Genomic DNA, 24,244 nt, shown 5'->3' on the forward strand with positions numbered 1-24,244 from the left:
AGTCCCTTTTCACTTTCAAATGTTCTTCCAGTCTATCAAGTTTTACATCACTCTCAAAAGCTGGCTCTAAGTCAACAGCTTTATTTCCCAAGTCAAGTAGCAGTACATTCACTTATGCTTCTGTATGGGGGCAGTTTGCACTGGAAAGCCCTATATTTAAAAGAGTGTAGACAACAATTTGACAATAAATTGTCCCTGAATACTAAGCACTAACACACACACACATACACAAAGACAGAGAAAGAAAGCATTTTGCAAATAATAGGATTGAAAGCAATAAACACTCACAGCATTAAACACTCACAGCATTCATGCCCATTTAAAAGGACAGATGGAGCTGTTTGGGCCTATCAGGTCAGTAATCCACAGACTAAGAAGGATTTATGTGATAGACTGTAATGGCTTAAATCCACTTTAAGAGGGAAGGTTACAATAACTTGGAACAATGCTCAGTATATTCAGGGGCCTGATGTGGTAAATAAGAATTAACACAGTTATTTAAAAATCAAATGAACAGGTGAAATAACGGGTTTTTAAATGCTTTTTTCCACTGATCTTCAAAGTACCTAAGCTTTAATACCAGATGTCACAACAGTGAGTCAGAGGCAGGCTGGCAGAGCAGCCTTTCCCCAGAGAGCAGTGCAGGGCCCAACCTCCCTTCTCTTCCTGACTTGAGAAACCCAGATGTGTATATATTGAGATATAATGGGAAGGTGCTTATCATACATGTTGGTTTTTCTTTCTCTTGACCTCTCAGCAATCCCTCACCTTTCACAGGCTCTCACTTGCCATGAAGCAGCACAACCCCAGCTCAAAGGAGGCTGCCCAGTGCTGATTTCCAAAGGAAAGGGGCAATGATTTACACCTGGCCACAGCAGATCGTCCTTATGTAGCTTGTTACAGCAGAGTGGGCAGGGGTTTTGAAGATTTTGCTTCCTTTGTTTCCTCATCAGTTTGGCAGCTTGACCTTTCTGACCAAGCAGGGCTAGAATTTTTTTGGGTGCACTATGAATCTGTTTAATGAGGTAGGCATTTATTTTATTGCTATATCTGGGTGTGAGTCTACATGGAGCAAATATGAGTTAAAGCTCCCCTATTTTGCTGGGTAGTTGTCTGTTTCTATATTCTCTTCTAAAGAGCCTTTCCTGTTTACAGATTCTTGGCTGTGGCCTCCTTAGATTTTCCTACCCCATTTCTTAAATTTCATTTATTCTTCAAACTATTTTTTTTCCTTCTAACTACATAACATATTTGAAAACTTCTGTACTGCACTCAAGGTCAGCAGTAGTTTCCTTTCATTCTCTGGCCATGCAATAGTTGTTATGACTGCATCTGTCAGTATTGTTACAAGGCAGTAGCTGTAGAAGGCCTTCCCTTCCAAGCTAACAAAAGAGGTATATTTAATGGTGTTTAAAAGCTAGGGCAGGTATGAGGAATACAACCAGCACCTCTAACAGAGAGGCATTTCCCCTCATGCAGGGCAGTGGGTACATTCTCCAGCATTCTGGTTAAAGCAGCTAATTTCAACTTTCAACCCACAGAGCAAAGCTCAAAGTACTCCTCTTCCTCTTGTTGCTGAGTAAAGTTAATTCAGTGGTGTCTGAGGCACACAGATACTCGGGATCATAGTGTGTGTCTTGTTGAAACTGATGAACAGTTGCAGAAAAAACAGGAAAGCCCCAGTGAATGCTGTGAGCTGCTCACTGCACGTTCATATTGCTCCTTCTCAACTTCTGCCTGCAGCCCTGGCAAGCACATGGTTAAACACACTGAGCTACAGTTTTCTCTTTCTTTCAAGAAGTTCAAAAGACTTACACCCACCAGCAGCAGAAATTTGTGGGAGCTGAACAAAGGAAGGGTGCTAGGAGTTAACTGCTTGAGATTGGTTCTGTGTGCTTGTTCCCCTGATGTGTGAAATGTATGTGTATGTATAAGATATAAGCAGCCTGAAACATGGAGGGAGTTTTTGATTGAAATGTGTTCTTTCTTTAACATATGTGTATAAAAATGGAGCCTGGTCTGTTCTGAAACGTGTTTGAACTAGAGAAAAATGAAGCCTTGGACTTCAGTGTGAATTTGTTTATTCTATTTGTATACAGCAAGGCTGGAGGGGAAAGGGAAAATAATGGTAATCTAACTGATCTGATGCTTTCTGTAAGGATGATACCCCATTTTAAATGTTTTTTGTATTTTTTTTTTATGCAGTACTTGTTTCTGTGTCTTTAGATCAAAAATAATACCTGTTTAGATGGGAATATGGGAGGGCAGGAGCCTTTCAGGTGTCCAAGAGAACTTCTGTTGCTTCCAAACACAGAAATTTTGCAGATGTTTCTTTATTTCCTCTCTCTGCTGAACGAAAGGCCGGCAGCAGCATCCTTGAATGTATGAAGCTTCTTCTCAATTTCTAACACGTTGTCATTCTTTTTCCTGTTGAGCAGTGAAGAAAAGTAGAAAAGTCCTACATAGAAAAGCTGAAGAGAAGAAAAGATTGGAGAGGTTTAGCCCTTCAGCCTACCTGGCATTCATAGTTATTCAGAGGAGAATCTGAGCAGGTGTTTAACTTAGCCTCAGAATTAAAGGCATGTTTAAATAATCTTTTAAATTGGGTCCAGGATTACAGCTGAATGTGAAGAAGATTTTCTGACAGACATAGGAAGAGGAAGAAGTAATTTTGATTTGAGATGATGAATATTTAAACAGAAAATCACAGAATTAAGGAGTAAAAAGAACCACTCGTGGTTAAGAGTTGTCTTGATTGGTCTGAAAGGAGGGGATATTTTCAATTTGAGTTGTCTGAATAATTTTTAAATGCATTTTGATAGGAATTTTAAATTGGTAAGTTGTTTTGGGCTTGAAAAGCAAAATAACTTCACCATCAAAATATCAAAGTACAATGTTTTTACATTTTTTGCATGTATGTCATACACTCTGAGCCCAATGAAAGCTATTTTTAAGAATAAACATTTTGGGAAAATTGACCAATTAAAAAAAAATTAATCTGTAACTCCATATAGAATCTTCCTCATTTCAAAGAAACATTTTGTCCAGTTATGATCTGGATGCTGCAGGAAGCATTATTAGCACTTTACCTCTATAACCTAGTGCCCTGCACAATCCTTCAAATGTCAGGATATCTGCTGGCTTAGAAAGGTTATTCCAGCAAAGGGATAACTGAGTGGGCAGAGTAGCAAGAGAGGCAGTGTGTCAGCAGCATGGCATCAGTCTGTGATGGTGGAGCAAGGGGATGTTTGAATGGAGCTATTTGTCATGTTCTAATGTGGTGATAAACACAGAAGTCTGGATAAGGCTGAAGGTCAGATTTCTGATATGTACAAAGGGTACATGTTCACTGACTGTGGGAGACTGAACATCACTATGCACGCAAAAGGGCCTTGTGATGAGGTAAGTTTGAAGAAGCAATGGCAGAAATATCAAAAGTTCTCATGGGAACTACTGCCCCCATTGAACTGGCTGGGAACTTTGCCATATGATGTACTCCACTCCTTTCTCTGTGTTTGATGTCAAAGTGTGCCTCATGGTTGCATACTGAACAGGAACTTACCTGGGCATGTATTCTGTTTTCTTCTTTGCCTGTGCTCACTTCCCTGACCAAGCACAGGCTTTTTCACACAGAAGCTCTGCTGTGAAGGATGTCAAACTTCATCATGTCATAAGAGGTCCCTGTCTGGGTCACAAAGAGATAAAATATTCTGATGTACTATAGTAGAATGTCATGTCCCTAGTGGTTAGGAACTCTGGAACCATGAGTCTTCCCCCTCCTGCCCCTGTGCAGGATTCCCCTTGTGGTCTTGCCCTATAGGCAAATATTCTGCAATATCAGATCAACAGTGAGGAACTGAACTCCTTCTGATTATTTCACGTTTATGAATGCATTCAAAGTTTCCATATGTGAGGGGCAGATTATTTTAATCATGAAACTTTAAGCTGCTATTTATAACAACTAGAGCTAGCTACATCTGGTGCCTCTGAGCTCAGTCCCTTCATGCAAGGGCTTGTGTCTTTACTTGCTGCAGAATATTGGTATTTCCATACCTTCCAAGCCAAAGGCTGTGATACACCATGAGTCCCTCAGACTGCAGGCACTTACAGATTTATCCTGAGCATGCAGATGTCTTCAAACAATATCAGCAGTAGAGAGGAAAACATGTAGGGAAAATTGAGTTTAGGTGTTTTGCCTTGCCAGAATATTTTCTTTTCTCCACGGTGTCAAGGGGGCAGGGTGATACTATAAATTTCTTTCAACCCTCTTGACCCTCTGTGACTAACCACTTGACTTTACAGCAAATATCCAATATTGCTTAGGGATCCTTTGCATAGTCACTGGAGTTGTTTTAATTTCAGCATTCAAACTGACCAAAGATGTTCCAGCAGCTTGCCTGGCGCCCAGAAATAGGCTCTCCACAGGTGAGAATTCAGGTTTTATAGTAAACTGACCTGAGGGTGTTTATCAGTGGGTAGCTTGTGTTTATCAAGTATTTCAGGCTTTGTCTGTGCCTTCTAATTAAATCAAGCCAACATAATAATCATACAATCAACATTACAAAAATCAGGTCAACGTACACTATTCATAAATTATCACAAAGCATCTGGCACATGCTTAATCTGCTTTTTAAAGTGGGGGGCTGCCTTTGCTTAAGCCTGTGTCTTAATCTACTGTTTTAGCCCCCTGTTTGACAGTGTGTGATGGGAAGGCAAGATTACTTATGCTTGTATGTGCAATATGCAGTGTAGAAGCAGCTGACTCATTATCAAGCAGGATCTCTAAACAAGTTGTTTTAATGTTGGAACTGCAAAACTAGGATCCACAGTAGCAGCCCTTCACATTTTTTAAAGATAGAGCAGAAGTGTGGATTAAGGAATTGCTCACTCTTTGGTCTTCAATAGCAGAATAAAATAGCATTTTAGGACATAGAATTCTCTGTGTTTCTGGACTCAGTACATGTCCCTCCTTATCTCAAGGTAAACAGTACTATTTCCTTCTTTGCTTTGTATTCTGCAACCATGGTAAAGATGAAGTGCTGGGGAAAACTGTGCTTTATGTTGCACTGTTAAGAGGAAAGAAGATGTAAAAACCATGTCTGTCAGCCTTTTGCCTGTGCACCTGTATGAGCTACCAGAACCTTGGAGGTAGACAACTGTAGAATATAGAACACCAGTTTTTTCTCCTCCAGTGTCAAGTGATGATAGAGAACACTACATAAAGCCTTCACTCCAGCCTCAAACTCATGTGCTAATGTGTGGCTCTTGGAACAGCTGCAGGCAGAGGGGTAAAAACTGAGGTCATTGTTGCAGCCAACACTTTTGGCAATGTCTCTTGTTCTAAGCAGTCTAGCTCAGACTGATCAGACACTGGAGACTACTTCATTTCATCAGCTGTCCTGGTTGGGCCTTCATCACAAACATCTGAACCATCACCCTTAATAAGTAGCCAAGAAAGCATCAATTAGATCACACAAATTTGTCTTTTGTATACCTCCATGAATATAAATGGAGAGTAGGATTCCTCTTTGGTGTCCCAAACACTGCCTAAGAACAATAGGCCTGTCCTCTCTGATGAATGACACTATCACTATAACTTCATATCACCTTCATTGTCCAAGCTGGATTCCCCTGAGGACGTACATCACTGCTCTACAATGAAACAGGATCAAGCAAAATGTTACCAGAACTGGGAATTGCTATGTTCACAGTAATGCTTCTTGTACTCAAATAATATTCTGCTTTAACAGTGGAAAAAGCAGGCAGCCAGCTTCCGTAAGGGCTGTGACAATGGACCTGTCAGTCACCTCAACATTTATATTCTGATAAAATGGGTTTGTTCAAATCTTCTAGGGACTTCTTTCACTGCAGTTGCATATATTTGCATAGTGATTCTCAGATAAGTACATGCCAATAGCCACTTCTGTGAACAGATGTTGACAAAAGCATCAACAGAAGTATCAGAGGTACGTGAACAACGATCTCTTTTTGCATGCACTGAGAGAAATGCATAATCTAGTAGTATGCTGGAAATTTGTTAGTTCTGCCTTCCAACATGTCTATCAACTCACTGCATGCTAATCAGCCTTTGCAGAAGTATTGATGCTTCTCAGTAATATACAGCAAGATTTTAGAATAAGAAAGGGAGAACCAGGAGAGATCTGCTACAGTAATACTGTTAATAGAGACAATGTATGCATATTTTATGACATCTTGTTAAAGAAATGCAACATTCAATTTAAAATGCTGTATTTGTCAAACAGCGCAGCGATTGAATGTGTTCTTAGTTGTTACCATAACAATAATGTAGCAAATGTTGAAATAATTACCTAAAACTTCAGTTGGTATAGGCTGTTTTAAGTAAGTATCAATGACTCCACTTGGCTATCCAAATCTCCCGGGCATGTTGGTGTTACCAAGATGAAGCCTATAAAATAGGGACTTTTAGTAGAGAGCTGTCACAGGCCAGGATAATAGAATGGAAAAGAGAACAAGTTTTAAATAAAGCCTCAGCATACTTCATGCAGTGAAAATACTTGTTATCTAAATACTAGTGGTAACCTACTTTGCTGACGAGCAATATATGTCTCAAGATATTAATATATTTTTCGGGCCAAAATAAAATTATGCAGCATGTAACCCAAACTCAGAATCAGGGAAATTAAATGCATTTAATTCTCTGTTTCTATCCTTCCTCTGTTACTCTGAAGCAAGTAAAGGGTGCTTTTCCAGCAACGGCTCAGTTTCCATAGCTAAATACAAAATCTGAGATGCACTTAGACTATGAATTTTTTTTCAGGTTTCTATTGTGACTAATATGAAATCTATCTACACTTTTAAAAAAAATTCTCATTGCTGTTTCTTTTTTAAGGTTGGCCATATCTTGCATTCTCTGAACTTTTTTGTTTCATCAGAGTATGTGCTATTCGAAATTTCGTTTCTCCTCTTTTAATACTTGTTTTATTTCTGATCCATGAACAAAAAAAAAAATTTCCATTCCTAGGAACAGTTCAGTAGCACTTTCTTCTTCTATTTAACATGGCAAATCATTTGAAGCAGACCCTTGCACATCTGGAACTCTTTTATTTCTGACAGGAAGCAGAAGACTTGATGAGAACATGCTAAAAAGGAAGCAGAAGGGCAAAAAGAAGAGGCAGGGAAAATTAGATATTTAGCTGTCAGGTCCAGAAGTCCTGTCCTGAAGCTTAATTTAACTACTCCAAACATGTATTGAGAGTTGCCAGCAGAGGAAACCTTTTGCTAGTGGCTGTAAGATATATTCTTTTAAAGCTAAAATGGGTTTCTACATGACACTCTGAATACTTGTCTGAATTTTTGTCCCAGTTTGCCAGTCTTGGTATTTTGGGACTGAGAAGGAAGGAGGCATACACAGTCACACAAAATTCTCAGGTATAAAGTCCCAGTCTGCTTTTTCTCCCCTTTTACTAAAAATGATAGGACCCATCTACAAATACACTTGTAGATGAACAACAAATTTTCCTAGATGTCATAGCTAAAGAAGAAAAGTAGAGTGAATTCTTACTTCACTAGAGTGGGTCTACCCCAAATTCACAATGGATTTGGCCAATAATTAGATATTTGTGAGAGCCTATACCTGAAATGGCCTGTGGTTTCCCACTGCGGTTTTCTACATGGAGATCTCTTGCATTTCCTACTTGCAGACAGAGAGTGTTAAAGGTTTTCTCTCTGGTTCTTTATTATGGGCATTTTTTATGATACAGGTACCTATTGTTATCCCCAAATCTTACTAGAAGCCACACTTCACATAAAGTTTATCAACCTAATTGTTTCACATCATCTGACTATTTCAGAAAATTTCACCAGCAGTAATTTCTATCACTCTTTGTGCAAGAATTTCTCACAGGCTGAAATTTTTATTTTAGTGACTTTGACCTCTTTCAGAGATGCAAGATTCCCTTGACACTTCTGTAGAAATATCACTAGATTAGATTCCAGTCCATGTTCTTCTTTCTAACTGCTTGGGGTTTCAAACCTTTTCCTGTATCTGAAAACAGTAAGATGGAAATTGGCATAGAGATTTTGAAAAATATTCCTGTAACATGATTGTTCATATTGGTTACTACCATTTATTATAATACCTGAATAAACCTTGAATACCTCAATTTTCTTTAGTTCTCACTGTGGATTGCCCCCTCAGTAAGATGCTGACAGGCTCTAACAGCATTTTTGAGCTTGTAGTTGGCACAGTTGCAAAAAAAGGAAGTATTTGAGCCCTTGTAATGATATAGGTGCTAACACATTAATTGCTGAGAATATTATACTGTGAACTGGCTTGTTTGTGAGATGCTTAGCAACAACTATGGCATAGGATTAAAGCAGAATCCCAAAAATTAACTTAGTGACCATCACTGTTGCTGCCATTAGATTACTCAACCACGGTGATTCTATTCTATAATACAATACTTGTTCTACCAGGTTTTATAGGACTGACTGTCATACTCAAATGCAGTAATGGATAGGTGTGCTAGGTTGTTTAGTAAAATCATAGCAAAACATTCAGACTGATGATGTAAGATTTTAGATCCTGAAGTTTATAGAGTTGCAACACCTTCCTCTGTAAATATTCTGTATTTTAGTATAATCAAAGTGCAGCAGTCTCCATCCTTACAGGCATTCAGTTAGCTTTACTTTCTGAGTTCATTTACATGTTCTGAGTATCAATTCAGTTTGTTTAGTTGCTTTTCTTTACAGAAAGAAACTCTCTGTATTTTCTTTGTATGCCAGTCTTTATAGCAGAGATTTGGCAAATAGAGTTGTGTATAGAGTTGTGTATTCATCTGACCCAACTGCATATTAGATTAAGTAAGTTGCATTAAGAGATGGCAAAATTAAGCACCCAAGCCTCCATAATATAAGAAATAGCTAGAAGGAAAATATGACAAACTACAGAGAAAAAGCTGCATGAAAGAAACCTTGAGCCTTCGGCCATAAAAAAGTAGACTGACTATACCAAGGATTTAGGGGAATCACAAGGCCAGGAACTTACCTGTAGATTTCTCATCCATGTTGTTTCTGGTTACCTTTATTAGTAATTATCTTCTGATAAGCAAAGGACCAAACAGTCAAGAAGAGAGCTAAAGCCATCTTAAGAGTTGTTGAAGATGCTAAAACATTAAATGGCTACTTTGGAGTACAGTGAGTGTGAGCTGGCTGATGTCAGGGAGTGATACTTAGTAGATTCTACTAAAAATATGTGTGTAGCTATACAGTATTTTTAACTGATTGAAAAGCAGGGGTTCAGAAGTCTGGTCTCTGGAACTATTTTTTCTCCAATTGACTTATTTTACTTTTAATAAAATAAAGTCACTTTTTGGCAGGGCTCTCTATAATCATTGACAAGTCTATTTAAGTCTGCTTCCCAAAGCTTTATTTTTGTATCCTATTTGTCACCAGCAACGAGCAGTGCAAAGTATCAGTTGCTGAAGCATGTGGTTTGAGCAGCACTGGACTCACTGGGCACTGATTACTAAAACAGAAGTTACTTGGTAAAGCTCCAAGAATCAGTTGTGACTTGGTTTTGAGTATTGTTAGAACCACTTCCACACATTAACCTGAGAATTAAAGGAGACATCATTACTGTCTCTTCAACTATGTTTTAAAAAAATATCCTTGGGCTTTTACCAGGTGTTGTGATTAGTGACAGTAAGAAAATAACAAGCTGATTAAAACTCTATTCTTATATGTTCTATTTATTGATGTTTTTTCACCAAGAATCTAAAAGCTCCACGTATGACCTTAGGACTCCTGAAGTGATCCTGACACAGAGCTGACAATTGAATGTAAGAGGCAGAAGGTAAAAATAAGAAAGAAGGAAGCACTGACAGCATGACACAGAGGGGATATTTTTGTTTGCTAAGATTGGTGCTAAGGTAGACATGCTTGTTTGTTTAAGAAAGCAAAAGAGAGTTTTGTAACAATGGATGGAAAACACAACAATGTGGTAACTGAAGGGGCAGATTGGTGAAAGTAGAAAATTTTATCTGACAGTCTTGCAGTGTAATAGCAGAAGAAATGGTATGTTTGAAGGAAATTAACTAGTCAAGCATCCATTTTTCTAGAGTACCATCCTAAGCTCATCCTTGTTCTGCAGAACAGTGGAAATAGGTATGACTGAAGTGAGTGCTGCAATGAATAGGAGTTCTGCTGAAGTTTGTAAAGGTCTCATCAAATTGCCTCTCCACCCTATGCAGCTTCCTGCTCAAGCCTGGGACTATTAAAGAATCCCCTGTAACTAAAAGAAGTAGCATTTTGCCTATTACAATGCAAGTGGTGCTTTAGACTAGGTAAATACTTCCTGGTTCTTAACGTGATATTTAAGACTGCAGTTCCCATTTCACATTTTATAATTTAGGTATTAATCTTTGACTCATCCCTGACATTCTTTTTCACACCTACAAGTACTTTGGTGTGCAGTATGTTTTGGAATTTAACAAAATTAGATATACTGCACTTTGCCAGAGAATGACTAGAGATAGAGTACTTTTTTCCAAAGCTAGCCAAGTTAAAAAAAACCACTTTTGCAGCCTTAGCAGGACCATGTGTGTCAGGGCAGCTTTTGCACCCTAACACAGAGGGTTTTACATCCATTGGAGAGAAATAGACCATGTAGACAGGATAAAAGTGTTTCTTCTATCACTAAATTTTAATACCTTTCTTGTTTGTGCATCTCTGTGTACCTATGCATCTTCTCCCTGTAGAAGTTTTATGCTACAAGTATTTCAGATAGGACCAGTTCTGCTTTATCTATTTTGTGGATGAGCTCTATGTATTTCAGGATCTCTCCCAATGCTTCCTGTGACCTGTAAGACATATATCAGACAAAGAAATGTCTCATTTTTGTTTTTTCTTTCCAAATTGATTGTCTATTTTCTAGTGGAAATCCAAGAAGTTTAAGTGCTGTGCAGCACATTAACAGCATCTGGTTTGGGACCCAGATACTGGCACTGGCTTCCTACTAATGTGCCATTGCATTTATGCCATGGCTGCTAACCCCTGCTGTAAAGCAGGGGAGGATGTGTGGCAGAGATCATGGCTTCAAACATGTTGTCCTACCTGTAATTTGGGTTCTATTTTGTGTGCTGGAGTCAGAACACCTATGTCCTGGAGGAAATAGCTCTCTGTGCTGTTTATGCTGCTGGCCTTTAGCTTGATGTTTTTTTGTTTGCTAGATTTTTCCCTTAACATCATCACAAGTTAGTGTCCTGAATCTCAAATTGTTGGGTCTTTGTGCATGAAGGAACTACAGAAACGAAAAAATTGCAGAAAGGATGAAATGTAAAAATATTAATCTCAGAAGAGCACTGACAATGAAGAAAGTCTTGAGAGGGGACTGAAAGATGGTGTAGATATACCTTACTAGAATGTCCAGAGCATCTGGGTATTGTGCCAGTGAGTTAAAACAAAGACTGCCCTGCTCTCCCACTAATGGCAATGGTCTGTCCTTCTGTCATGCTCTCTGTTATTCCCCTGTTTGCTTCCATGGAGCAAGAAAGTTGTTCTATCAGCTTGTGCTACTGATTTCAATGAAAAAATATTTAGATGGTAAATTCTTTCAGGCAGAGATTATTTCTTCATTGCCTGCCACAGTGAGACTTTTGAGTCATGACTGCAGACATTAGAGACTCAGACAAATTATGAGGAAGAATAGTAATGGAATAGTGCAAATTGTAAATGATTTATTTCCTGAAGATTGTTTAAAGCAGATGTACACAATGGTTAGTTGAATCTCTCAGCAAAATCCAGATCTGAAATGAATAAAGGAATGAAATGCAGCTGGGATGGAGCTGTTCCTTCTAACCACAGCAGAAGGAATGCATCCAGTGAATTATGTCTTGGATAAATGATCTTCTCAATCCCAGGTCATGACTGGGCTCCTTTTCCCAGCCAGCTCTAGGTTTAGACCGGGCAGAGCTTCACAGCATAGCAGACTGCTGGGGAGGAAGGGAGCCTGTAAAACAGCAGTGGCTACAGAACTCTTTGCCAGAGCTGTTTCAGTTGTTTGCTTTGCCAAGCAGCTGCTGCCAGGGAGTTTCAGTTCCTTCCAGAAGCAGCAGTTGCTGCCCCTCTAATTCTCCCAGAAGCAGTGGAGACACAAGTTCATCTTCTGTGGCAGAAGAAAACCCAGTGCCCATGCGGCTTTTGGCTGCCACTTTTGGGAGCAGAAGCTTTTGGTGTTGCCTTGCAAGGGGGCAGCTCAACCCACTCTCTATTTCACTAGCCAAGTTTTAGCTATTAACAGGCTCAGAGTATTTATTAGTCACTCCAATCTGGACAGACATTTCTCTGGTTACTATTGAATGAATAATCTTTTTCTAAGGGGTAAAGGTGGATCTTTCCACTGTGATTGCTGGGCCTCTTTAATTCCTATCTTATCCTTTTGGAGTCTACTGCTGAATCTTGGACTCATCATTTATTCCACCATTCACCAGCTTCATTTGGTGAATGTGATACGAAGGGACAAATCTAAATGGTAGTGGTAGGCATCCTCAGAGAGAGAAGATGACAAGAAGTCTCTGGCTAGATGATGGGTATTTATTTATTACAGAAACATATGAGCTGTAAGAGAAAAAAAGTCATGGATATGAAAATGAAGGGCAACTTATTGGAATAATAATTCCAATAGTCCTGTCATGCACCAAGTGCAGAATAACCCCATGCATCGGTACAGGTTAAGCAGCTTTGCAGAGAAGGACGTGGAGGTCCTAGTGGACACCAAGCTGTCCATGAGCCAGCAGTATGTCCTTGTGGCCAAGAAGACCATTGGTATCCTTGAGGACATTAGGAAAAGCACTGCCAGCAGGTCAACAGAGATGATCCTCTCACTCTGCTTGGGCTTAGTGAGGCCACATCTGGAGTGCTGTGTCCAGTTCTGGGCTCCTCAGGACAAGAAAGACATGGAACTCCTGGAGTGAATCCAGTGGAGAGCTATGAAGATGTTTAGGGGACTGGAGCACCTCTTCTATGAAGGAACACTGAGAGAGCTGGGCCCTGTTCATCTGGAAGAAGAGATGGAAACATGGGAAGTTTCACTTCAATATGAGATTTACTTTGAAGGTGATGGAACACTAGAACAGACTTCCCAGAGCAGCTATTGAATCTCCTTCTCTGGAGATATTCAAAACCTGCCTGGACATGATCTTGTGCAACCTGCTCTAGGCAAACTTGCTCCAGCCAGGAGTTTGGACCAGATTTTGTGACACAAGTAGGCTTTTCTTTTTGTATCAATAATGACAATATATGGCTTTGTCACAATCCTCCAGAGGATTGGAAAACCCAGTGGGTTGTAACTTAGTGAAAAATTTTTGCAGAAGACAGACAGGGCTTGAGTAGCATAGTGCTTGAGGGGCTAGACAAATAGATATTTTAAGCATCTCAAATGTATTTCTTCATTATGAAGACAGTGATCAACCGTGTTCTTCAAATGTTCTCACATTTCAGAGTCTCATGGTGGCTTTCTAGGCCCTACAGAGGACTATAATTCTCCCTTTGGCTAAGTAACTGAATACATTATTTCTATGTGACACATTCTAGTTACACCATCTTCCTCAATTATTCATGATATGCATCAGAGGAAAAAAGGGGGGAAATTATGATTTGCAGCAGAACAATTGGGAGATTTTAAGAAAAGAAATTCTAATCATAAGGGTCTTGTAACACTAGGAAGACCTACCAGGGAGGTTGTGCTGTCTTTCAAGGGAAGATTTAAACTGTAGGTTAGAGAAACACCAGTGAAGAATGAGCTTGGTAAAGTTATTTCTGCTGTGGTCCACAGGGATTAGAGAATTTCTCTAGTCTCTTTCTGCCTTGCATTTCTGTGAACCTGGGCTTTTGTTGTTGTTTGCTGTGTGTTTATTGATCTATCCCACTGTACTCTTTCCCATTTAAACTGCAATTCTGCACTAACTACTGCCTTCAAAGACCTTTTCCTTTTTCTGTAATCTTTTTCCTGAAGAGCACACTACATCTTTCTTTTATTAAACACACTCTGTCTGTATGCTCCAGTCCTCACTTCCTCAGAGTTTTAGAATTGTTTCCAGCAAATTGTATTTTCTCATAGGCTCTAGGCATTGAGAGAAAAATTGCAGCCTAGAAGCAAAGTTTGCATAACTAAAAAAATGTTAATGTCTCCCAATATGCAGTATTCACATGGGGCTTGCAAAAGATGGGCATAAAACCCAGACTGATTTCAGTAGTGCCAACACTTGCCTAGAGGAGCCCATCATACACATTAGAGATGCTACATGCTATAGATACTTGTCCCTTTCATTAGGGATGCTCTAATTCAGTTATACATCATATCCTTTTTTCATGCTAAACTGTGTATAGAGCATTTTTACATTTTTATAGTTCTAGGATAATGGTGAATGGCTTTAAATAAAAAAAAAAAATAAAAATAAAAAGTAGGTTTAGATATGATAGCAGAAAGAAATACTGTGCTTTTAGGGTGGTGAAGCACTGGAACAGGTTGCCCAGAGAAGCTGTGTATGCTCCATCCCTGGAAGTGTTCAAGGGCAGATTGGATGGGACTTTGAACACCCTGATCTACAGGAAGGTGTCCCTCCCATGGCAGTGCTGGAACTGGATGATCTTTAAGGTCCCTTCCAGCCCAAAACCTGCTAGGATTGATTCTCCCTTATTTCTACAGCCAGACAACTTGTTCTCATTTGTTATGAGACCCACTGAAGCATCTCTCTGAATTGCAGGTGTAGAACCACCACAAAGAAGATTCTCACTAAGACTTAATTTCTTGTGGCCTCTAAATAAAAGAAGTGAGGAGTGGAAGACAGAATTACTCTGAAGTAACCTCTGGAGTAATTGTTGTTTGGACACTGATTATGTACAGAGCTCAGGGACAGTAACTTGCCGTCTCCTCAGGTGTGAGAAACTGGAGCAGGAGAAGGAGTGGTGGTGGCTCAATTCAAACTGCACTTCTCTCCCTGGCCAAGTCCTAATAAGAAATTTATTGTCAGATGATTTTGTGGAAAGTTGTTCATAGAACTCTGTGACAAAGTGTCTTTCTTACATGGTTCATGGGCAGAAGCCCTTTTTATCCTAATACTAGAACATCTTGAATACCAACTCCTTGCCTCAGTTGTGAATTTCAGTTTAGGATCTGTTTCAAAACAGAGATTGTTTTTATCTGTGCATTACACAGCTTGGAATAAACTTCTTATATTCCTGTACCTACACAGGTGAAAAATACAAGCCAAATAAGAAATACATGGAAAAACCCATACCACAGGGTTACAGGCAGGGCTTTATAGCATGCTGCAATATTCACTCCATACAGCAATTGCCTCCTCCTTTCTCTAGACTCTATCCTATTCCTTTTTGGCACATTGCTATTTCTACCTACCCACCACTTGTAGCTCCAGACAGAAAACTGAAGTTAAAAGGAATTGGCCAATTGGCCAGACCTTTGCAAGGTCCAATCCCTGAAATATTTACTGGAAATATTTCCTTTACTGGAAAAGCTTTTGTTTAGACCTTCATCTAACTGAACCATGATAGGAGGCTACAGTATTTGACAATGGTCTATGTCTGCCAAAGGACTAGCACAAGGAATGTGAAAGAGAGATGATTTAGAGGAAGCAGCTGGCACTGTCTGGCTTTAGTCACCGTTGTAATGCTGCTGTGCCCACTTACCTCCTCTGCAGAAGTTGTTTCCTTTGCACATTCTTTTTGAGGGAGCTCGGGTTGTTTAGCCTGGAGATATGGAGGCCTGAGAATACTTTACTGATCTCCACAACTGCCTGAAAAGAGGTTGTAGCAAGGTGGATGTCTGTCTCTTCTACCAGGCATAGAGCAACAGGAGAGGAAATGGCCTTCAGCTCCACCAGGGGAGGTTCAGGAAAAATTTCTTCACAAAAATGGTGGTAAAGCATTGGAAGAGATTGCCCAGGGAGGTGGTAGGGTCACCATCCCTGGAGGTGTTCAAGAAACATCTGGGCATGGCACTTAGTGCTATGGTTTTGTTGGAGTGCTGGTGTTTGATCAAACATTGGACTTGATGATCTTGGAGGCCTTAATGGTTCTATAATTCCAAAAGAAATACAGTAAAAAGCATTATCCTAAGTAAATTTGTACTCCTCACTTTCTTCCTCATGTTGGGCATCTGTAAGAGGCACAAGATTCTGCATAACTTCTGATGTTTTCTCTAAATCTACTACTTTCTATAAAGCTGCTCAGCCTAGCCTGTAGGTGATACCTGTCCTTGCCAACTGGTGATTGTTTCAAGACGTCCTGCATGCATAGCATTATGATAAAGGATATAAGAACTCAGGCAACAGCAGGGCTACCCTGTCTCTTGAGTTTAATAAAGACAATTGAAATCACTACTTGAGATACCTGGGAGACATTCTGATAACCTGGGAGTTTCTGTTATTGTTGTAACAATGACAGAGACAGTGTATTACCACACAATAGCTCTCTTCTTGCCTGACTCATTTATCTAAGTATTTATAAATTTATATGTGGATCTATATGTTTACATATTACAAAAATAGCTTTATATATTTCTTTAAAGCTGGCCTACTTGAAACTGAGATGGTTTCTTGTGTTTGTCTGACTATTTCAAAGGAGGCAACAGAATGAAGTTATTACCTAAGTATCCTTGCATTTAATAATGATTTTACTGTACAGTGCTCAGCCCTGAAACAGGTATAGACAAAAGCCATGAGGAATAGAGAAGAAGTCAAATCATCTGGACAACCAAATAACTGTAAGCATGTTCTCTGTTACAGAACAGAGAACTATTCATGGATACATCCCTCCCTTCTGAAAAGGAGATTAATGAAATCCATATTACTTCTATATTTTCTTTATTTTTATTTTAATATTTTAAGCTCTGAGTTCAAGCTGACTTTAGAAGTTACTTAAAGCTATAAGGGGCTAGGCAGAGGGAGGATTTCCAGAGACTGTTTCATAACTTTAAAAGCTATTTCTATGACAGGGATTGGAGCCTGCAAAAATATTAAACACTGTCACTTTTCTGGTTTGATAATAATGGCTTGATTTCTTTTCTCCCTCCTTCATTTCCAAAGACATTGTAAGTTTTAATATTGGGCATTCCAAGACTACAAATATGATTGTTCAGACAAGATATTTTTGGCCTTTGCTAATTTCCACAATGGCTTTTTCAAAATCAATATTTTTTTAATTGGTCACTTGAGCTTTCTTCAATGACGTTGAACCTCTGATGCGTGTCACTTCAAAAGCATTTTCCAAACATTGTAGGCGTCATGGAGCAATTTTAGCATAAAAAGAAGGGTATAACTAGAGATGGCGGGGGAGCAAATTACATTTTGTATATATAGTATTAAATGCTTCCATTAGTTGCCATAGGGATGGGCAGAAGTTGGTCTGAAATGACAGCTTTTCTGATGCTTGATGTGTTTAAAAAGAAAACACTGAGGGGAGGGGATTTTATTGTTATTATTACCCTGGGATACTTTTATAGGGGAGGGGGAAATACTAAAGTCATATTTCTCAAAAAGGGTGCTTGGTGTCTACATTAACAGACCAGGCATCACCTTCACCTTTGCAGAGACACTGACCTCTACAAAACATGCATCTTTGTAGCTTCAGGGCTATAATTCCACAGCTGCTCAGAGCTTCTCATTTCCTTTTTTTGTGCAACACAGCAGCTATAACTACAACCCCTCCTCCTGAGCAGTGTCTGTAGATCTGCTGCAATAGTAATGTGTCCTGCAGTTACTGCTGCGCACACTCCAATTACAGCAGGACTGGTGTCAGACCTGCTTGTCACACCAGGCATTCCTATTTGCTGTCTCTAACATCCACATGGCTCAACTACTGAAAATCAACTGAGAGCAAGCCCTGGATTTATAGTTCTGATTTGAACTTCCATGTGATTGTGTCAGAAAGCTCAGAGGTGCAGGTCACATATCACAGCGTGTGCTTTAAGCCTGCAGCCATCCAGTGTTAAAGCTGGTGTTCATGCCAAGCATGACCAGAAATAGGATGTAAAGTAGGATGCCAGCTGTGCAGGTAGCTGGCATTCAGGTCCCTGGAAATTTTGTGTGGATGGTATGTGTGTGTGTTATACCAGGGACACTTGCTGGCTTAGCTAACTTAAAAATGTAAATGCCTTAGAAATTACTACTACACAATACGAAGATGATAGTCAATCAAGAGGCTAAATAATACAACTTTGTGTTTCAGAAGGTAGTCCATAAGAGAAGAATCTGCTTCATAAGGATTGAAACAGAGACAGCTATAATAACTATAATCTAAGTTCACTTTCCATTGATTTTTAGTCAGTTTTTAAAGAAGCACCATGAAATTATTTTTTTAAATGTGACTTTTATGCTGTGCCACAAGTACCTTTTTTCTTCATTTTCCCAAGGGCAATGTTTTATTAGTATTACTCATCACCCTGTGGAGCACTGAGCAAAGACTGAATGTTATTTTGAGAAGACCACTCATAGATGGTGAAATGTCATTTGTCAGGGCTGTTTTTGTAGTCTGCCTGACACTCTGTTGTGTCAGTTCATGGGGATACACCTCACTCATGTGGCTCTAGTGTCTCTAATAATTAGTAAAACTTGGGCAACAAAAGAAATGCTCAACTTTTCTGTCAACAGGGTTGACTGAAAACAAGTGCAAACAACATGAAACACTGGACTGTCCTTGTCTGTAGTGTTTTAGAAACATTCTCCTGTTTTGATGTTCCATCAAAAGGTCTCCTCTTTTCACACAGAAGCTGGAGAAGAGGATCTGCATGAGCTTTTCCATAATGCAAAGGAAATTTAGTATTAGTCCTACAAATTACTGCTGAAGGTGCAGAGAAGCTCAAAAGCAAAAAGAAATTCTTTAAAATCACGAACAACACGAAGTTTTAAGTACTCTCCTGAGCCTGCCATGTATGGTGAAGGAGGAGGAGGATGTGGGCAGAAAGTCATGTCTGAAGAGACAGGAGAACTCGTGGAGCCCCCATCATGCTGATGGGATATGTACCTGCAATACATATTCCTCTTTTGAGCCATGCTTTTGATATCAGACAGAAATAACTTGACTGCACTACAGTTTCACTATAATTAAGAAAGAAAGAATTAGGTTCCTCTGGCTTGTTATTGCACTTGTCATTTTTGACCTTGCCAAGACCTGCATTATGCAGGATCAAATTCTTAAACAAGCACAGAGAACACAGCAATATGTAATTGCATATACACACGTATATAAAATACCTGTGTACATTTAAAAAATTGCAGCCAAACTATGTTAAAGATACAGGTAAGCTTTGGAATAACTTTAATAGTGAGGTACAGTAATATTTGTTCAGGAGTTTTTAAGATACCTGGACAATTTTTTTTCAGTTATAGTCACTTGTTTCATTACAATTCCTTTCAATATTCCCATTGTGAAAGATACAGCTTTTCAGTAGCTACAGAGCAACATAAGGTTGGAAATTTGAGACAGGTGGTTGTTTTCCCTGAAGCTCCCATTGTTGATCTGTCTTACCAGGGAGGTTAATCTTAAACATCATAGACCAAAAGAGAAAATGATGCAATTTTTGTAGGATGACATAGCATAAAAATAGGAAAGGAGGTTGGGAGTGCCCCATATATGAAGGACAGAGACCTATTGGAGCAAGCCCAGAGGACAGCCACAAAGATGCTGAGAGGGCTGGAGCCCCTCTCCTTTGAGGACAGGCTGAGAGAGCTGGGGCTGTTCAGCTGGACAAGAGAAGGCCCCAGCTAGACCTCTAAACATTCCAGTTCCTAAAGTGGACCTGCAGGAGAGATGGAGAGGGACTTTTTACAAGGGCATGTAGTGATAGGACAGGGCGAATTGGCTTTTAACTGAAAGAGGGGTGATTTAGATTACATACTAGAAAAAAAAATTTTACTGTGAGAGTGATGAGGCACCCTATCTCTGGAAATGTTCGAAGCCAGGTTGGATTCAACTCTGAGCAACCTGATTTATTGGAAGGTGCCCTGCCCATGGCAAGGGGCTTGGAACTAAATGATCTTTAAGGTCCCTTCCAACCAAACCATTCTGTGATTTTACAGTAAATTATGCCAAGACTGGCATTGATATGTATTATTTATCTCTGTTTGCACAGTGCCCTATGAATATTAAATCAAAACATGTTATTTGAGAACTACACCTTGTAGATCCATTAATACTTCATAGTTATGCCTTTGCCTTACATAAAGGCAGATGGCAAAAGATTATTTGATTTTGTTCTAGCCAGAATGCAAGTCTCAAATTTTTACTGAATGTAATCATGTTACTGTATCTATATCCAGCTGCTCAGTTACTCAGGAATTGTTTATCCCATTTAAACCACTAACCGACTAAAACCAGGCTTATGAATGATCTGCTTTTAGTGCAATTTCTCAAATGCCATCAGGAGACTGTAAGTATGCAGTTGTGTCCAGTTTCCCAGTGCTAGTTTTCCCTTTCTTCCAAGGAAGGTTAAGACTGAGATAGTACCTGTATTATAATAATATAAAGGCATTTCCTTTTACATATTTTGCCAGCCACACTATCTTGTGCAGGGGGATAGCTCAAGCTCAAGCTGGTGACTGCCCAGTCCCAGAAGGATGGATGATTTTGTTGTCTTTGTTTCCAGCAGCTGATTATGATCCTTTTAAAGTTCCTTTGTTAGAACTCCTTGGAAAGTGAGCAGGAAGTCAAAAGCAATGCCCCCACCTTCCTAACTGCTGAATGCTGGTGGGGCAGTGAAGGTAAGCTCCACAGTGAAAGTTTCCTCCACTTTCCTTGCCACAAATAGCTCTTTGTTTCACTACTTCCACCAAGTCACCCGTGGGAGAGAATGAGAGAAAGTTCCTTTTCTTCCATTTCTGTATTGGTTGTAGGAAAAAAAGAATCTGGTCATGTAATTGAGGAAAATGATGAAGGTCTATTAAAGCAGAAGAATTTCTGCCTGTATAAGGACTAGAGGATTAGGCTTTAATGTATGTGCTCTCCCAAATTCTGCCTTCTCTGTTTATCATATAATTATGACTTCAACTTCTCCTCCCTCAAATGAAGGCGTATCAAACTGCCATACATCACCTTAGAATAGACTTTTACTATGCAGGATAGCTAACCTTTGTTCTCAATGACAGCACTTTAAAGATTTTCTCAACTCACAACTTCTTGAACTTCTTGTTCGTGACGCATGATGCTGGAGCTGCTTCCTTTCAAGCTCAGCTCTCCTGCTCTGGAATCCATGCAGTTCTTACTTTGGACCTAAATAACAAGAATGTGACCCTGATGCTATGAAAGCACTGCCCAAACCTTCCACTGATCTCAAGAGCCAGAGCTACCTTTACATACTCTTTAATGTTTCTGGATATTGATAACTTCTATGCAGAAGCATTAAAAGTAAATACTGTGGCACTGGAAGTACCTGCCTTGGGACATCTCTCTTTAAATTCCTATGTGGTTTCAGCCTAAGGATCCCAAAATGGAGTTGTAAAAAATTCATAGAAACTTCTGAAAGCATCAATATTAGTCTCTATCCCTGTAAAGAATCTGTAAACCTAATTTGAATATTTTTGTCTTGTGCTGTTTGTTATGTGAATCATAATATGTGTCTTGCATTACAAATAAGAAATAGAGAACATATTTGTGTCCTAATTTTGGTAGTAATCCTCTCTTTTTAACATATCTAAGTACAAGACTAATAATTATAATTTTAGAAAGCCCATTCTTCACAGCTTAGGGGCTTAAACTTTTATATTCTTCCTTTATTGTGAATGTATCCCTCAGGAAACAACTCTCTGTAATAATCACCTTGCCTACACTTCTTCAGTCACACATTACATTCTCTCTCCCACTTTCTTTCAGGTTAATATTAGTGTTTGTCAGCAGCAGACTCTTTTTTCAAGACTCTGAGTCATTACAGTCACAGTTATGTTCTCAGTGGAGAGTTCAGGGTAGGAAAAAACCTCAGCCCAATGCCTACATGTATCTGACTGTTAGAGAACCAGAAGGCTACTCACTCCTTTCTCACTCCTTTTAAATGCCAAGTGTTCAATTACATTGCTCTTGAGATTTGGGAGGGTTTTTTGTTGGCTTTCTTTTTTTAATTTGGGAAAAAGTCAAATGTGATGTAGTAGGTTACTAAAGCTCATGATGAGGAACTTTGGCTTCAGATTTTTTCCTAAGTGTGGCAGATTTTTTCCAAGTATTTCTTTAGCAGAGTTCTATTGGTTGGTATTATGGTCTAGCTCACAAAGCATTCAGTCTCTGTCTAGTCCTAAATAGATACCTGTGTGTGTTACAAAATCACTTCACCCGTTATCCTAAACAGGGATCTATGCTGATAAGAGGTCCAGTCAATAGCAGACATTTTGCAAATTTGGTTTCAGGCCTTGACAGAGCACAGGAAAAACAGAGAGCTAGAGAGTACAGTTTCTGGTTCTGGCTACTGCTGCCCTTCCCTGTCCTGTCCCCTGAGATGCTCTGCTGTTCTTTGGAAACCAAGCCAGAGTACACACCTCAATGGACTGTGCTTTAGCACAAGAGCTTTGCAGAGCTTTCCCACTGAGCCTCAGGGATATGTGAAGCCTGATCTGGGGATCATGCTTAAAACAGATCTGTTTCACCTGCACATTTCTCTAGACCTGCACATTTCTCTGAACTGTATGTACTGGATTTCTGTTTCTGAGGATTGAGCTCTTCCTGGACTGTGGGTCAAATCTGAGCCCACACTTCCATCCTAGAGATTTTCTAATCAGGCAGGCAAGGATTTCCCTCATGGTGATGAATGCTACAGAAGCATATAAATATATAGGCACTGTTACCTTTCTTGTTGCTAAGTGCTCCCTAGTCAGAGAGAGCTCTTAGCAGTTGTCAGAAATGCTGCACTATAATTTAAAATAAACTGTAAATCCCTGAGATGGATGAAAGTACCAAGATGGATGATCTTGCAATGGTCAGTAGAGAGGCTGCTGGTGATTTCAGTGGCTTCACTTGCCAGTCATGGTTGAAGACGATAATGCATATTGAAAGAGACATAGAAAAGAGGATCAGGAGGATACATCAAAGGGTAAAGGATAGATGCTATTAAACATTCTCCAGCCTGCAAGCTTGTAGTTTTTTCAGTTTCCTTCTGACTGCATCCGGTGGAAAAAACAAAAGCATCCCATATTGCCTGCAAACAGGTAGATATAGTCCTTGGAGTGAGTGATGTTCCTGTCTTTCATTTTGCTTCAGATGCTCTGTGCTGTCAGCCTTTCTTCTTTTTCCTGCTTTCATGTTAAAGAAAGCCAGCTGAGCTAAATGGGCAACTGGTCCTTATTCCATAAGATAATGGATCCAACTATTATCAGAGGCAAGGGAGGAACAGCTATACAGCTATATATCTATACAGCTATTGCTCAGTAGTCACCATGGCAAACACAAACCCTCCAAAATGCAAAGATGGAGGTGCTAGCAACGCCCCAAAATGCAAAGAAAGCAGCTTGCAGTGTTCTTGCTGATTGCTTTTGCTTTAATTTGAGTTTAGGAACGAAAATATTTGTCACATCTCTGAAAACAGGAACAGAGTTTGGTAAACTAGATCTACCACTAAGGTGGCAGAGTGAGACACCTACTCAATCCAACTATATTTAGTGGAGTGCCAGTGTAGGAACAGCCATACCAGACTCTACTTGGAGTTCACGTAGATTCTCCTTATCTTTGATGCTGTCTGGGTGCTCTGAAAAATAAGTCTTAGGAATGGGAAACCATGTAATAATCTCTTTATGGGGATTCTTACTTTCTAGACTGCTGCAAAAAAACCCCTGTACTCTGAGGGTTTATTCATCTTTAACAAGTTTCTTGTTAAAAACAAACAAACAAACAAAAAATCCTATGCTACTTGATGTAGAGTTTTCTGATATTGAAAAGAAAATCCAATCTTTGAAACCCCACAGTTTTGTGGACCAGTAATGTTTGGTGGCAATAGATTTCAAAAGGAATTTATATCTGACCTTCTGAGCAAAATATCTGCAAAAACTGACTAAGTCTGACTGCTTATTGACACTTCTCTTGACCAGTGCTCCTGAGTTTAAATTTATCAAAGGATTATTTTATCACTGCCTTCTTCAATTCTTACTCATTTCCAAAAAGGCTTTGGGGAATTTCTCAAAGACCTGCTGTAAAAAGCAGGGTCCTGATCCTCTTGTGAGGGTTTTCCATGCAACTTGATAGCATGGCCCTTTTTAGCCCCTAGTGTTTGGCT

The sequence above is a fragment of the Oenanthe melanoleuca genome, chromosome 2 (assembly GCF_029582105.1).
Source record: "Oenanthe melanoleuca isolate GR-GAL-2019-014 chromosome 2, OMel1.0, whole genome shotgun sequence".
NCBI classification, from domain to species: domain Eukaryota; kingdom Metazoa; phylum Chordata; class Aves; order Passeriformes; family Muscicapidae; genus Oenanthe; species Oenanthe melanoleuca.